Source organism: Protopterus annectens, chromosome 1.part1 (genome assembly GCF_019279795.1).
Source record: "Protopterus annectens isolate FY-2018-M chromosome 1.part1, PAN1.0, whole genome shotgun sequence".
Classification (NCBI taxonomy): domain Eukaryota; kingdom Metazoa; phylum Chordata; order Ceratodontiformes; family Protopteridae; genus Protopterus; species Protopterus annectens.
The window spans coordinates 572,936,261-572,949,664 of record NC_056726.1 but is presented as its reverse complement, the minus strand read 5'-3'; positions in this window follow the sequence as shown (position 1 = coordinate 572,949,664).

The following is a 13,404-nucleotide window of genomic DNA, read 5'->3' as shown; positions in this document are numbered from 1 at the left end:
TCAAAACATATTTACAAATACAACAATATGCTAAAAAGTGAATACATGTACATATTTACAGATGCAAGAATATGCTACAACATTTAGTTTAAGAAACAGTTAACAACATCAAAACATGTATGGAAAAATTGAATTATTCTTATAGCCATAATGACTGAGATGGCTTATGCAACAGGTATAGCAGCATATTATTATATAGAAAGTTATGAGGGCACTAGAAAAGGCAAATGAGAATATCTGCAAGAAAGATTACCATGTGAAAAAGACAGAGAAATGATGAGAGAGGCATGCAGAGGGAAGATGAATAGAAAGAAGTATGAGAGAGATGCAAAGAGAAGAGGGAAGTAGGATAAATGAGAGGCAGTAAGTAAGGGGATGACAAGATGAGATACGGAAGGATGAAATAGAATAAAGGGGAGAATGAGAGAGCTGCAGGATTCAGGTAATGTGACCTGAGTGAGTGCAGCTGCACTTTTCTTGGGTGAAGAGGTGTTCCTTGAGTTGGTATCTGAAGTACAAGTACTTTTCAATGTCTCTGAAAGAAAGAGGAATGGAGTCCCATATTTGTGTGCTAGGATGGAGAATGCATGGTCAGTACAATAATGTTTACTTTTTGGAGTTATTAGGGTGAGTTGAGATTGAGAGATACCCCTGAGATTATGTGTGGGGGTTTTGCAGAAAATTTGAGTGAGAGGGGAAAATGTCTCAGGAGAACGGACTTTGTGAATTAGTGATCCTAGTAGGAGGCTGGCTCTTAAATGTACTGGGAGCCATTTAACTTTGGCGAGAGTTAGGTAGTGGTGTTCATTAATTGAAGAGTTATTAATGAACTGCAAGACTTTATTGGAGATGGTTTGTAAGGCAGTGACATTTTTCTCTAGGCTGCAGCTGTGTTGGGTAGTTTATATTTGAGCTGAGACAAGCGTATGCCTTTGCCTATGGCAGCTTTGGCTGTTTTGGACAAAATAGGCAATAGCTTGTTCACACAGAACAGTAGTGTGTTGATCTTTTGCATGTGTTTTGAATGTGCATTTGAACGTTAAAGAGTTTGGTCTTGCCAAATACCAAGTTATTTGAAGGATGTGATGCTTTCTATGGTGGTATTTTTAACATCTTTAATATTAGGAAGCTGGGTGCTTTGGCTGTTTTTATTGGTTGGTTTTAAAAAGCATTATTTTTGATTTTTGTTTTTTTGTTCATATAGCATTGCTTTTGGCAAGTTGACAGTATGCAGGTACCGTAAAACAAAAACAGCTGCACACTGTGTACTTCAGCTTTATTATCAAATAGAGCACAGTCATCTACAGCACACAAAAATTAGCTGTCATTTAATTCTAAAACTTCCTTCTTAAGATAAAAGGAATGATAGGAAATAATGAGCAGCCGCTTTTTTTTACAAAAGTATCAATTTATTTATAGTACAACTCTGCTTAATATTACATATAACAGGAAGGAAGTGGCAAATATTTCCCACTGACGCAAACCACCTGTCTAGCACATCACAGCTATGCCTCTTTCTAAGCAGACATGGAACCCTGCAGTGATAGGTATATTAATAACTGCAGCCTAGCCTTCAAACAGTCATGACAACTCAGTTATTTGCCCCGATTACACTAATAGTTTTATTTCACTATACCTAGCACTGAAACTATGTATATCTCGGTTATGATTTCTGTTGCACTAGAAAAGATTAGTGGCTTTAGTATTGTTGCAGTAACTTTAATAAATCTATATATTACGTGTGTGTGTGTGTGTGTGTGTGTGTGTGTGTGTGTGTGTGTGTGTGTAATATACTGTGCACACAACACACACACACACACACACAATATATATATATATATATATATATATATATATATATATATATATACACACACACACACACACACACACACACACACACACACACACACACACACACACACACACACACACACAATCATATAGATAGCTATAGATGTACATATAGTAAATACAGTGCAACAAAAGTTACCAAAAGTATCACTCTTACTTTTAACAACCACAGATTAAAAGCATCTTATTTTTATTTGGTAGTTTAACAGACACATTCCACCTTTACTTTACTGCCTAGATATTAAGTTTCTTTTAATCTCTCTTGTTCTTTCATCTGACAGCTTCTCATGCAGACTCTGCACAATTTTTGTTTGCTCCTGTTTTTATAAGTTCTTGAAAAGCTTAAGGGTTTAGAACGGAGCATGGTATTCCAGATGTGGCCACACCAACTTTTTTTAAGGATTAGTAACTGCCTTTCTTCTACCAGAAGTACATCTCCTTCTGTGTCTTGCTACCCTCCTGGTCCTTCTAACTTCTTTCTCACGCTGTCTTACAGTGGATAGGTAATTTAAAACAAAGACTGTTTTTCTACCCTCCACCAATGATCTCTCTTCTCTTGGATTTTTGTTTCTTGAAGACATTATTCTGCATATCTTTTCAGTAAATTTAAGCTGTTATATTTTGGCAATAGTTTACACTTTGCAAAATCCCTCTTCTCTTTTTCATTGTTGCCCCATAAATCTTGTGCATGTAATTCCTTTGATGTACCAAAGGAATTCTTTTTCTTATAGTACCTCTGTGTGATGCCCATGCACTGGCCCAGCAATCAAGGAGCCTCAATCCTCACCACTAACACCAGTGAGAGGTGTCCATATAGGGAAAGGATAATAAATATACACACAGTAAAGTATAATTTCCCTTAAGAGCACACAGAGATCACAGTCAGTCTGGGGCTGGTCTGTCCCTTTCTCTCTAGGTCCCCTATAAGACTCCCCACTGGCGCAGCTATAGGGTCCAGATCTCAGCCTAGTGGGCAAGCTAAAACCTCCAGCACCCTCTCTGTTGAACCAGTGCTTCGTGTCCCTGCCAAAGTAGCTAACACACACACACACACACACACACACACACACACACACACACACACACACACACACACACACACACATACACACACACACACACACTTTGAAATAAGAGTTATATACAAGCACACAGACCCTCCTGGGGAAGGCTGGCACAGGTTCTCCAGCTGTGCCCTTTTTACCCAGACTATACGATAGAAGTCACTGCCACCACCCACTAATATTTATCAGCTACCAAAAAGGCCCTTATGAAAGGTTGTCCAATTATTACTGTGCAATATTATTATTCAAATGGTAAGTGCAACTGAACAGTCAAGGCTTATTTGGAGTGGCTTGGCCAGTATCACTATATACATGCAATGTACTCTTAGAGCTTAAATTATCTCTGCACAAGACAGCCACAGTTGAAATGTTTAAAAATATTTAACAGTAAATAATAAAAGCACAAGACAATACTTCTTACTACACAGTGCAAGTCAAGAGTTCAGAGATCATAGAGAAAGACTTAAAATAATACAGTAGAACAGTTCTGACATTAATACAGAAAAAAGACTAATCTAATCTTCCTGGTTCTTAGCTATATCTAAGTATCTAAGAGAAAACACAGTTCTAAAATAAACTTACATATAGAGCAAAGCAGTGCTGTTGTTGGATGTTCTCAAGACAAATGCTCAATGCTCTCATTCTTTCTGTCCTTAAATTGATATGATACACACAGTACCACTGATTCATTTCAAATTACATCATTTCTTTCTGGTTTCCGGGCTAACAGAAACTCAGAGGTTAATAGCCCTTTTGATCTTGCAGCTGGTCAGGAAGCCAGATCAATAAAAAAAATTATACATGTAAATTTTAGCCATTAACTCTGGCCTTAAAACAATAGGTAGAATACCTCCCTCTAGACATCTTGGCTCTGAGTTTTAGATCAAAGAATTTCACAATGCTTGACTTATCAGCTTTCTTACAGCAGAGTGCACTGTTGTTACAGCAGAGTGCACTGTTGTTACATTTTTTCCAGTTCAACTTCCAATACAGTCTTTTCACATTTAAGAGAACAAGTGTGTGGCTTATAGTAATATCTACAAATGACAGAATTATCTACAAAATTCTATCTAGCTAGGCTGGCAGCCTTTGCCTATCTTCACACATCCCCCCCCCCGAAGAACTCAAGCTAGTTTTTCAAGTGACCCTTGAGAAACGTTGCTTGAAAGGGTTAGGTCTATCTGAGTATACCTTACCCCATTCCCTGTCTTGACACCCCATCTGCATTGGCATTGCTAATCCCACTGCAGTGCTGCACTGACATATCATATGCTTGCAACCCTAGGCTCCAGCTTAGCAACTTGTCATTTTGCTGGCTGGCTCTGTTTAACCATGTTAGGGGATTGTGATCTGTAACCACAGTGAATTTTCTTCCATACAGATAAGGCTGACGTCAGTGCCCACGCTATGGCTAGACATTCCTTTTCTACAGCTGCATAGCATTCCTCCCTGGGTTGGAGCCTATCACTAAGATAAACCACTGAGTGCTCTTCTCCCTCTGAAGAAATCTGGCTAAGTACAGCCCCCACCCCATGGTTCGAAGCATTCACCTGCACAAAAAATTCTTTGCTGTAATCTAGACTGGCTAACAGAGGGGGTCCTCCCAAAGCTTTTTTAAGCTTCTGGAATGCCTGATCACATGTTGGGGTCCACACTACCTTATCTGGCCTGTTCTTCCTTGTCAGGTCTGTGAGGGGAGCAGCTATGGTACTATAACTGGGGACGAACTTCCTGTAGTACTCTGCTGTCTCTAAGAATGCCCTCACCTGCTTTTTGGTAACAGGTGCAGGCCATGCCTGAATGGCTTCTACTTTGGCAGGTTATGGCCTGATCTTACCACTCCCCACTCTATGTCCCAGGTAGGAGACCTCTGCCATACCCACCTGACACTTGCTCAGCTTAATGGACAACCCTGCCCTCTGTAGTCTGCCCAGCACTTCCCTGACATGTTGAAGGTGCTCTTGCCAGGAATGGCTGTAGATGGATATATCATCTAGATAAGCAAGGGTAAACCCTATTGCTCCTTCTAGGATATGATCTAACAGCCTCTGGAAAGTTTCTGGGGCATTTTCCATCCCAAAGGGCATCTTTGTGAACTTATAAAAGCCAAAAGGAGTCACAAAGACTGACCTCTCTCTAGCACTGGGAGTCAAGGACACCTGCCAGTAACCCTTGGTAAGATTAATAGTTGTAAGATACTTAGCCCCACCCAACTGCTCTAGGGCCTCATCTGTCCTAGGCATGGGGTAAGCATCTGACTCTGTGTGACTATTTCATTTCCTGTAGTCCACACAGAACCTGGTGCTGCCATCCTTCTTTGGCACCAGCACCACTGGAGAGGCCCAGGGACTGTTGGACTCTAGAATTACCCCTAGTTCCAACATTTCCTGTATCTCCTCCCTCAGAGTCTGTTTGACTCTCTCTCAGGCATCCTATAAGGGGCCTGCCTAATAGGCCTTTGGGGTCCTGTATCCACCTGGTGCTGCACCAGGTGGGTGCACCCTGGTTTCCCAGTGAACACTTCCCCAAACTCCTGTAATACTGCTCGAATTTCTTGAACCTGGGTAGGAGATAGCTGCTGGGACATTGCTACCCCTTCCACTGAGGTGTCAGTCCGAGCCTCACTGAGGAGATCAGTCACCAGATCTCCCTCAGACTCCTCCTGCAATCCACTGCAAATGCTCAGCACAAGGGCCTCCCTATCATGGTAAGGTTTCATCATGTTAACATGGAACAATTTGTGCTTCTGCCTAGCAGTTCTACCATGTAGTTAACATCACTAACCTCCCTTGCCACCTTGTAGGGTCCCTCCCAAGCTGCTTGCAGTTTGTTGTCTCTGACAGGAATGAGAACCATTACCTGCTGCCCTACAGCATACTCTCTAGCTCGAGCATTCCTGTCATACCAGACCTTTTTCTGTTGTTGGGCTTCTGCCAGGTTCTCCTGGGCCAAGCCCATGGGTTCCCTGAGCCTTGTCCTGAGGTTTAGGACATATGCCACAACAGACTCCTTGTGAGATTCACACTCACCTTCCCACTCATCTCGAATTAAATCTAGAGGTCCCCTCACCCTATGCCCATACAGCAACTCAAAGGGTGAAAAACCTGTGGATTCCTGGGGAACCTCTCTGTAAGCAAACAACAGATGCAGAAAATATTTGTCCCACTCTCTCTTAAACTGATCTGCAATTGCCCGTAGCATGGACTTGATTGTAGAGTTTAACCTCTCAACTAGACCATTAGTCTGGAGATGGTAGGGGGTGGTCTTCAAGTGATTCACCCCACAGTACTTCCACAGACAAGCCAGCAGGTCTGACATGAAATTGGCACCTCTGTCAGTCAGTATTTCTTTTGGGAAACCTACCCTGCTGAAAATCTCTAACAAAGCATTTGCCACCTTTTCTGCCTCAATGGAGGACAAATCCACTGCCTCAGGGTTTTATGTAGCATAATCCACTTCCACTAGGATATACTTTTTCCCTTTGGAATTTGGGGTACTCAGAGGCCCCACAACATCCATAGCTACCCTCTGAAATGGTTCCTCAATCACAGGCAAAGGCATCAAAGGAGATCTCACATTGTCTCCTGCCTTGCCTACCTTTTGGCACTGCTCACAGGTCCTTCAGTACCCTGTTACATCTCCAGAAATTTCAGGCCAATAGATTTTCTGCATAATATGTCTCTTTGTACATTTTATGCCCATTTGACCTCCAAAGGGAATATCATGGACTATGGCTAGAAGTGCCAGACGGTAGGCTCTAGGCACTACCAACTGCTGTACCCTTTTACCTTCTAGCCCTACCTCAGGGGTCCACTCTCTATACAGTAACCCTTTGTCCCAGTATACAGAATCCCCCTTTCCTTGAGAATCAGATCCCTCACTAGCTACCTGCCTCAGGCCTTGCAATGTAGAGTCTGAGAGCTGAGCCTGTCTCAATTCTCTTTTTGTAACCCTTCCCAGCTCCCCTTCCACAGGAAGTCTGGCATCCTCTGACAGCTAGCTTGGCTCTGCTCTCCCTTTCTTACAAGCTCAAAAGCTGACTGCCTTACAAAGTATTTGATAGTGTATCTCACATCAGATGCAATTCTGCCATTGCAGTTAACTGGGCATTTGGTCATGGTGACTTACTGATGCCAAAGTATGCATGGCTGGGGATTAGAATTAGCCTTACAGGAGGCTATGTAAAGTAGGCAGTGGTAGCTGCAACTGCTCCTGTGAGCTCCTCCGTTTGGTGTGCTGTATTAATGGAATGTTAGTTTCAACATTTATTTGACTATTTTTAAACACCTTTATAAATTATCACATTATCACTTAAGACATAGTCAGCATACATTAACAGAAAAGAAAATGAACCATATTAACATTTTTCCCAATTTACATACTTTTTGCATCACATATCTTTTCTTTCTTCGTAACTAAGATCAGTCCAACATTAAGTAAATTGCTGATCTTCTGCCTTCTCTTAAACCTCACTCCTCCTCCTGGTCATTGCTCTGCATGTATTGTTCCCACAATTTCCATTTATTTCTATCTAATTTGCTCCTTCCCTTTTCTAAAGATCCCTCTTCCTAGTCTTTTATTTCTTTTGTAATATCCAATATTTTAAATGCAGTTCAGTTAGACTTTGATTTTTATTTCCTAGTAACTGCTTTTTTTGGCAGCTAACAGAATTCAGATTCCAAGCCCCATCTCAAAAAATAATTCCTTTAGCTGCAGACATTTGTTCACCCAATATTTCTGACAGAGTACTCTGCAGGGAATTTCTAAAATATGTCAACTCATTACACTCCTAAAACACATGTTCTTAGCTACTATACCTCTTTCTCCCTCATCACACCTCCAACATTTGCTATCTACTTGAGGACATATTCTTTGAAGTCTGCTTGGGGAATAAAAATACCTATGCAAACACTTCCAAGCAAAGATCCTAAACCTTCTGGTCTTTGTTTCATACTTTGGAGCCATACATATGCCCTCCCATTGTTGTCGTGTAAATTGCATTTCTAATCTCTCTTCCCAATTTTTTCTAAACTCCTCTGATTGATTCTTATAGTTATCATGCAATATTTATATACCCTACTAATTATCATTTTTTACCAGCAGTTTCATTTCTAGATTCAACTAAAACCTCCACCAGTGCAGGTCTTTCACTTAAGATCCCCCTATCCCTTTCTGTTTGCCTGTCCTCAAAGATCAAGCCCTGGTAGGGAAGACAGTCTCTAGCCTGCAGTCCAAACATCTTCTTGGTCCGATCCTACTCTGTTAGCTTTTCCTCTCCAGTTATTTGCTCCCAATACTTTGGTTCCTTTGCCATTTTCTTCAGTAAACTCCAATCCCCCTCTTACCTGTTTTCTGTACCCCTACCCACAGTCATCTCTATTAGTAATTTCTCCTTTCTCCATTCCTGTGTTGGCTTAGTTCTTGGAATACTTTCTGCTACTTTATGAATATAATATTATGTGTGGTTGTTATTATTCTCCTTAAGGATCAGCATCCAAAATCCCATTCTCTGTTTATTTTGTGTACTCCCCACCTCCGGCGTCATCATTATCTCCTTCCATTTTGAATTATAACCACAGCTTGTGTTATGTATATGAGTCTTAACTGTGTATCTCTAAAATATCCCTTCAAATCAAGTAATCCTAAACCACCTTTTTCTTTTGGAAGGGTCAACTTATCCCTCTTAACGTTTGCCCTCTTTCCCTTTAAAATAAATTCCTTCAACTCATTATTATCCACAACTTCTCCTCTGGTTGATAAAAATATGCCTGACCCATATATAAAACTAAAGGGACTAAAACATTTTCACTGCTTATATTTTACTATCAATATAGGTAAATAACAGATTCCAGTTTCTCAGTTTTTGTATTATATTTTGTTTAGTAGTCTATTCCCATATATCCTTAGCTGCCATAATAGAAGCCTCTTTTAATACATAATCAAAATGCTTAATCTTATCGTGTCCCCATAAATATAGATATTACTTAAACAATTTGTGTGTGGGAACATAATTTACAGCTACAGTCTTTGTTTTATCTTTATTCATTTTAAATTCCAAACGAACTTAAAACTGTCTCAAAATGTTCCACACCACTGGCATGCCCTTGTCTGGATTTATCAGGTACAAAATAATATCATCTGCAAATAAAAACAGCTTTTCTTGATTACCATATCTATTATAGCTTTGTGTTTCTGAATCCCTTATTTTCTTTGATGATGGCTATAAATATAAAGGAAATAACAAAGGGAAAGAGGACATCCCTGACTGGTTCCTCTGTTCAAACACAACTAATTAAAGAGGAATTCTTCCACTTTAATTCTTGCCTGCAATCCTTCATGTATCATCCTACTTAATATATTATTGTAGTAGGGAATGCAAATACTTCCAATGCCCTACTCAAAGCTCCCAGTTCACTCTGTCAAATGCTTTCTCTGCATCAAGATCCATCAACAACAGGAGTATTTTCCTACATTCTGCTTCCATCTGGGTCATCATTGTTCTATTAATGTTGTCAAATGTTTGCCTTCCCTCCACAACGCCACATTGATCCATATCAATCAATTGTGTCAACACATTTGCCATTCTTTTAGCTAATATAGACATAAACACCTTATAATCATGGTTTAAAAATGAAATAAGTGTTTATGAAGCTGAGTCTGATGGTTCTTTTACCATCCTTAAGAAATATAGCCACCACAATTTTCTTCCAAGATGTTGGTGCTTCCCCTCCTTTTAAAGTTCTATTACACAAAATCTTCCAGATCTTTATCACTTTCTTACCTTCTCACTTCCAAATTTCCACAGGAATACCAATTGTTCCTGGAGACTTTCCCAAAGATCAATTATACATTAATATTTAATCTCAGCACCTCCTATCTTAACTATTAGTTGTTGAGCTTGATCTACCTCTAACCTTGGTATAATTGAGTCTTCCATAAATATTTCAGTTTGTGCTTTTTTGATTTCCATGCTTCTCTGCTTTATACAATTTTTTGTAAAATGTCTACAATGTCTGTAATATCTCTACTGGATATCTGGTTATTTTTCTTCTTGTAGGCTTTCTAAGTTTGGTGACAACCCTTTCTACTTTTTGTTGCAAACATTGTTGTGCTAAAAGTTTTTTTTGTGTTTTGTAAGTATTATCAAAATATAGTTGCTTAACAGCAATCTTTCTAAACTCATGCATATTATCCAAATACTCTCTTTTTTCTCTTTAGCACTCTGCATTTATGACTCTTCTTGATCTGTGAGATTCCCCTTAATCTGCAAAACTTTAATCCCATCTATGTAATTCCTATTACTTCTTAACCATATCCTTCATCTTTTATTTCTAACCTTTTTCTAAAGTTCATTTTCATTTTATCCTGCTCACTAGTGTTAGAGAAAAATGCATATCTAGTGATTATTCTACACAAAATGCATATTAACTTACAATTTCTTCACAAATATGTTTGATGAATCGCTTAATATTTGTCATCTTAAAATGGTATATAGTGTAGATGCATAGTTATGTAAACCACAAATACTTATTGTAGTTCTAAGTGTTTCACAACAGCATTCTAATATTAAGCTGTAAAGTATATTAACAGATGACTAAAGGTAAAGAAAGTGCTGAAGGGGTTAAGGGATGTACTATGGTCTACAGAGTCTGGAATGCCCAGGAAGGGAGGAAAGTACACAATGTGAAAGAAATTTTGTTTTATGTAAGCTCTGACCTTCCCAGGCTGGGATGGGTAGTTACAAGGAATGTTGGGGAGTTAGAAAGTTACTGGTACTGAAATATACAAGGTCAGAAAACAAAGACTGATTACCAAGCCAGATGACTTGTGTTTTTCTAAAACATTATCGTTGCTAAAAACATGATTGTTGAGTGTTCACGTGCAGCACTAAGTGAGAAGCATGAGGGTCTGCAGAGACCCTATTTGTCAACATCAGTATTCTGCATGCATGATACTGATAAGAAAAGGAAATAAAAACTGTGTATTTTTGCTGCTTGGTGAGACTGATTTTTAAACTGTGATAGTGGTCTCCCAGCGCTGACATATGTGGATTTAAATAAAAAGAAAATGTTTTGCACATCCTGAATCAAGACTAAAAGGTAATTAATGTTATTTATGTATATTTTAAACTGCACTTTAACATTTTGGTGCCATGCTTGAAATCTGAACTTTGATTTTGCTGTGGAACACTGTAGAATAAATTATAAGGTCCCAGCACAGAAAGTTCTTCTGTGAACTCCACACTGTTTTGTATGGAATGGTCAGAGATCAGATACTTAACTATTCAGGGTGTGCAAACATATAGGCAAAAGATGTTTTTCTTTCTTTCTTTCCTCTACTTTAGGCAACTGCAGTTCAAAGTAATGGTGGCAATGTGTTTATTGTGTTGTTAAATGACTGACTATTTTTAAGTATATATTGTGTACTATTTAGTTCAATGACTGACCTTACTTTTCCATATACAAAGTTTCCTGTTTTGTTCAGTGACTGATCTTGCTTGTAAGTATATAATGTGCATTGTTTTATTGAATGACTGACTTTGCTTTTTAAGTATATGTGGTTCCTGTTTGTTGAACGACTGAGTTGCTTGTTAGTTATGTGGTGTCTGCTGCCTTGTGGAATGACAGAAATTTGTTTATTCCTTGTATGCAAAAGTTATAGTGGGTGGATCCCACAGGAACTAAGGACAAGGTTATGTGCACATAAAAAAGACAATTTCACACAAGGAGGTGCCTTGTGTTGAGGGCGGTACCCTCAAGGTTATAGTCGGCAGATCCCACAGCAACTAAGGACAAGTTGTTACTGTATATGTGTATGTATTAAACAACAAAAAAGAGAGAGAGAGAATTTAACACAAGGTGGTGCCTTATGTCGAGGGTGGTACCCTCAGGAAAAAAAAAGTAAGAGACATGACTGTTTGCTTTGTTCTGCTTTAATGTACGACTGATGTCTGTGTTGCTGTGTGATGTTATGACTGCAGAGAGAGAGAGAGAGACAAAGAGAAAAGTTAAGAGTAGAGTTTATTCAAATTTATGATCCTACAGAGTGTTGGGATGTAAATGTGTCTATTGTTAAATCAAGCTGAAGTGTGATGTGTGAAAGTATCCTCAGGGGGTCCCAAGGAGAGGTCAGTTCTGGACACAATTATCCCAATTGCAATGCTGGAGCTGTAACTTGCAATGAAAGCAAGGGGGTGCTGTGGGAAAAGGCTGATCAAAACCACTTCTCTGTCACTGCATGATGACAGAATTCCTACCCTTCCCTCCCTGAATGGTGTGTGGATTGATATAGTTATTTTTCTTTCCTCTGAACTGCCAGGATCCAGGATGTGTAAGGTAAGTCTTAAAAAAAAAGAAACATATAAAAAAATGGAAGAAATAAAAAGAGAGAGAGAACAATGGGAACAAAGATAAGCAACTAAGATTGAATCCCTGAAAAGGGAACACCTGCATATTTTATGTATCATAGTTAAAATAAAGGAAGTTGTAAGTATTTGCATGACTGGTTTCAGCTTACTAAGAATTGTTCTGGTGGAGTACTTCCATTAAATCGAACTTATGATAGGGATAAATTAATGAACTTGAAAGGTATTTTTGGAAAAAAAAGAAGAAAAATAAAGTAAGTGGGTAACAAATGTCATTATTTTATTCTTGGTATGCTGAAGCTCTTAAAAGGAAAAAGAATCAGCATTAAGGGGGGTTACAGGATGCTAATAAATTTTTGCAACAGATAAAAGATGCTAAAAAGCACTATAGACCAGTAAAAAGGGATCCCTTTATCCTGTTTTGGCAGGTTGGAAAAAAAGCAAAGACTTCTAAAGAGGATGATAATCCTCCAGTAGTATCTGCATTCCACTCCAATATGTATTGGTACAGGTGGCTCCTGTACAAGATTCTGCTGTTTCTCAGACCTCTGAATTTTGAACACAAGGTCAGCATGGTACTGTTACATCTGAACTTAATTCTGTTGTTCAACTCTTATCTTTAGAATAGGCATCTGTAGTCAAAAAGGTGTTCCTTTCTTCTTCCTATCATTCTCAACAAGCTTCGACCTTTCCAACAGCAGCACTAGTATTTGACACTCCTGTGGCTCATCACAAGCGCTCACATGAGAGAGTAGGACAAGAGGCTATTGCCTCTGCAGAAGATCTTTTGGCACCTTAAAAAATGGGGGGCTAATGCTGATTTGTATACTATACACATTTTCTAACTGTAAAAAAATCCATTAAGGTTTAAGAAGGAAGTAAAAAAATATTACAACTCTACTTTGATAGATTTAAACCAGCTGCTTTGGGAAGTTACTCCAATGAAATAAAAACACAGTTACTTGAAAAGGCTAAAATAACAAATTTTACTCCCACAGGAAATGCACTAATTGGTAAAAGGATAGCATTGGTAAATTACAGAAGTGTGTCAGGCATGTAGGCAAAATAAAGAGAAAACCCATGCAGATTATTTGAGTCATCTTAAAACAGTGTTTGCTAAAC